Raw genomic sequence first — 4,505 nt, 5'->3', positions numbered from 1 at the left:
ACAGAGCGCACAAAATTCACTTAATTCTGAGCTATGCTTGCTATTTCAGTTCTTAGCTTTATCTTTTGATTTTTAATCAATTTCATCTCCTAACCGGCGTTTTACCATTGATGCGGTACACTTAGTCATTTTTTCACCCACTTCCCATGCGATATGCATTTTAGAGGAAAAACAAGCAAGCCCTAGCTGTGAAGGAAGGCCCTAAATCCAAACTGAAGACTTGGGAACAGAAGACACTGCCTGGTGGGTGTGAATAGAGACGCATTTGAGATGGGGAGGGTGCGACCTCGGTGGGCGTTGAGGAATGTAGAGGGCTTGTGAATTGATTTGATAACCAGAGGCAGTATGCTTTCAAATGAGTTCCAGGTCACGCTTTGTATTTGCTGTTGGAAATAGAAGAATGATTGAACAAATATTTTATTAACGACCTTCTTACCTCCATTAAAAGTTATTTCTAAATCATGTAGTCTTTTAAATAGAGTCCTGCTGTTGACTTTTGCACACGAATGTTAGAAGATGATTTCCTTCTCGTATGGTTGCATGTTAATTAAATATTCTGATTACGTTGCCTTGATGACATATTTCCTCGTTCCATGCTTTCCAAAGGGAGGGTGTTAGAGCAGTCTTTCATAAATTATCACTTAATAAAATAAAAGAAGCATAGCCAATTATAATTCCAAGTTGAAGAGCTAACATTTTTTTTCCTTCTTCCTCTTTTCAAAAACAAGTTCTGGAAAATTTGTGAAGCCGTGTATTTGGAGAAGCTGAAAACAAACAAACAAACCCCAAACCCTGAGAGAATTGAAAAACAACACTGTTATATAAATGAAGAGTACAATATTATTTACTTTAATATTGTTACAGTCTAGTGGGGAAGCCCACTGTATTTTTCATCTGGTCACTTACAATTATTTTTAGACTCCCACTAAATAAATGCACCAGCCGTGGGTGTTTCTGCAGATGTTGGTATGGATCGACGGGCCTCGGTTTTACACATACAACTTTCCTCTAATTCTTAAATGTGTCCTCCCCCCACTATCATGATCCCAATTGTACCTTACAAATCTGGCTAGACCAGAGAATGTACACTGGTACAGATAAGGGCTAGAAACACAGGGAATCCAGGACAGATAAGCTCCTCAGGACCAATAATGACAATAGCAATACCAGGAGGGTGAAGGGAGTTGGGGGAGGAAGGGGGACCTGATCACAATGATCTATATATAGCCTCCTCCCAATGTAAGACATGAAAAAATAATAATTTATAAATTGTCAAGGGTTTGTGAGGGAGTAAAGGTGGGAGAGGGAAGGGGAAAATGAGAAGCTGATACCAAGGGCTCAAGTAAAAGAAAATGTTTTGAGAATGATGATGCCAACAAACATACAAATGTGCTTGACACGATGGATGGACGGATGGATTGTTATAAGAGTTGTACGAGCCCCCAGTCAAATGATTTAGAACAATTTGTAAGGAGGGTTTGCTGCACACAGGGGCATGCCTACAATTTAAGGACAAAGGAGCCCTGCTGGCACTGACCAATAAGCATTTGGGCCTCTACCTTCAAGGTTTGTGCTTTAAACCTACCAGTTGCTCTGTGTTAGAGGAAGTTGTCTGTCCCCTGTAAAGATCTGCAGTCTCAGAAGCCCCATGGGAGGTCAGTATGAGCAAAAATCTATTTCACACAGTGGGGTGGGGCTTCGTTTTGATCCTTGAGGATCTGTGTGTGTGTGTGTGTGTGTGTGTGTGTTTGCGCGCGTGTGCATTGCGATGGCGTGTTGTTATACTGAGTTACAATATAGGGCAGTTGGAGATAGCCTCTTGCACAACCATCTTGGATGATTTTTTTTTTAAAGGGGAGAGCGCGATCGCAGTCCCCCGCTACCACAAGTTATGCAGTCGAGTTTCCCACATTTGGGGAAATCGCAGGGGTCAGCACATCCGGAGTGCAATGGATAAGCCTCGCCCTGGGAAAACCACCTTCGTGATCATGGTATCTCCCCTGCCAGGTGATTTTTAAGCTTTCATTTATGCGAAAGTTTAGGCCTCTTGATCATGCTGCCAATTCAGGAGAAAATTTTAAACTTCTGGTAATGCTGCTACTAAATCATTATTTCAGTTTATGTCATTGTCTCCATTCAGTTTTGGGCCATTTGCAAAGGTAGGGTAGAAACACTCTTCAGCTTCAGGGTTGGCTTAAGCAAAATTAATGATCTGTCGATTGGCTTATTTGGATTATGCTGCATCTGCTAATTAAATTTCTGCATATATAGTTATCCAAGTAAATGATGCAAGGGTACCTTTGGAAGTTTATAAGACGGCACTCCTGCAGACTCCGGTGGACCCTACAATTCGGTCCATTTCGTGCTCTGATTTAGTCTTTATGTCTTCACTCTGGGTTTCCTTCCTCTGGGTGTGAACCCATCAGGACTCAGTCATTTTGTTCATTTTGTTTGGCCAAGCACAGCGCTCTTGTGAGGAGGTCGATGACTTAACCGCCAGAGGATGGCGGGTTCAGTAGTTAGGCAGATGGGAACTAGAGGGAACAGCTTGGGTTCCTGGAATCTGGCAATGCTGTACCAGCTGGGTACATGCAACTAAAGTGCTAATCTCCTTGAACCTCATTGTCTCTTTGTATATAATGAGAATACAGTTGTAATATTTATGTCCCAGGAAGGGAACTGGCTATGCAAGCAATTTCTGATTGACTGCTAACCTCAAGTTAGCGCTTCCAGCTCACCCAGTGGAAGAGAGAGCATTGGTCAATTGCTTCTGTGAAGATTGCAGTGAAGAAATCCTAAGGAGCAGGTCTACTCTGAGATGCAGGAGTCGTGCGCGTCTTAGATTTTATGTCAACTTGCACTTGTGGAGCGATGGAGTCTAATCTGTTAATCAGATCACAGCCTGCTGGTGCCTCCTGGGAGTTATAGCCTTTTAATAAGGAGACACTGGGGATTCCCCCGCCCCTCTCTTTCTTGCCTTTTGCTTTCATCCTTGCTGGTACTCTGTGTCTGCCTCCTGGGGTACCCTGTGTAGGCCACCCAAGCCTGCAAGCTATCAGCATACTGCCCTGTTTCCACTAACCGTGGATCACTATAACACTGCACCCACTGACCTATGGTCTCCCTGCATCCTACTTTATCTTTCTGTGCCATTGGACTGAAGCTACGTGAGTCTGAAGAGGGCCCTGATTATCATTAGACTTACAGACTTGGGTTGGACTGGTCTGTGATACCTTCTTGATACGAGATTACTTCTTGATATAAAATTATTTCTTATGCATATATGAGTGTCACTGGTTTTGTTTTTCCAGACAACACAGTCTAACACACTCACCATGAGTAGAAATCACCTTGACATTTTTTTGATGGCTGTAACTTTATAGGGAGAAGGAACTACTGTGCTGCAGTGTGTTAAGTGCTGGACCGATAACTGCCAAGTCAGCAGTTCAAACCCACCAGCCAGTCTGAGGAAGAAAGATAAGGATGCTCTTGCCAAACTTGACAGTCCCGAGGTTATTGAAGAGCAGCTCTATTCTGTCTTATAGGGTTGCTATGAGTTCAAGTCAACATGACAGTAGATGCGATTTTACAGAAAGATTGTAAGGTTATGGCTAGATGGTATCTATCAGTTTCTGGTCAATGTACAGAAAACATATTTGCTGCTTTTATTAGAAGTTCATGCCTTCCAGAGAAGACACTGAGAGATTTGCAAGCACTAGCGGCAGTGTTAAGTACACATCCTACAATAGTGATGATCTGTGAGCAGATGCTTAGATATGCAGGCTGAACAGGCTGGGAAGGCGAATAGGAACATACCCCTGACTATGTGTCGATTTGACCGAGAATATTTGTGTTCCCTGTAAGGAGCCTGGTGATGCAGTGGGCCCTGGTTGGACTGCTACGTGCAAAACCAGCAGTTCCAAGGAGAAAGATGAAGTTTCCTACTCCCATAAAGATGTACAATCCCAGAAACCCTGTGGGGTCAATATGATTTGGAATCGATTCAATGGCGTTGAGTTTGGTTTAGATTGTGGTGAAGCGTACAGGAGCAGAGTGATGAAAACATCTTAGATACCGCCAAACACCTTGAGAGAATAAGATCCTGGACTGAGTACTCAAGACAATAACCTCCAGGCCCACAAAGGTCAATTGGCGTAACATTGTTCACAAAGACGATGGTCTATATCCCACTTTGATAAGTAGCAATTGGGGTCTTAAAAGCTTGAGAGCAACCATCTGAGGTGGACAATTGTTTTTTTTTTTCTGTTTGGATGAAAGAATAGTGATGAAAATGGAAAGCTATATGGAAAAAATGACTCAAATGGACTAGGAGACCACACAGCCATCAGCCTCTACAATCTGAGGTCAGAAGAACGAGCTGGGTCTGGCTTAGCACTACCAGCTAGCCTGAAAAGGATCATCTCAGAAGGACCCGCAAAGGGGGCAAGTGTGGAACCAGACTCAAAATCACAAAGGAGATCAGGTTTACTGGTCAGAGAGACTGC

The 4,505-nt window shown here is 43.1% G+C and overlaps 1 non-coding gene across 1 annotated transcript; it reads right to left on the bottom strand.

Moving 5' to 3' along the window:
• Positions 1-1,851: 1,851 nt before the first annotated feature.
• On the bottom strand, positions 1,852-2,015 carry LOC142454149 (U1 spliceosomal RNA). Its single transcript, XR_012785669.1, has one exon. It is a non-coding gene; the product is annotated as a U1 spliceosomal RNA (small nuclear RNA).
• Between the last annotated feature and the right edge of the window lie 2,490 nt (positions 2,016-4,505).

This window comes from Tenrec ecaudatus, chromosome 7 (genome assembly GCF_050624435.1).
Source record: "Tenrec ecaudatus isolate mTenEca1 chromosome 7, mTenEca1.hap1, whole genome shotgun sequence".
NCBI lineage: Eukaryota > Metazoa > Chordata > Mammalia > Afrosoricida > Tenrecidae > Tenrec > Tenrec ecaudatus.
This window is presented reverse-complemented; position numbering and strand designations above follow the sequence as displayed.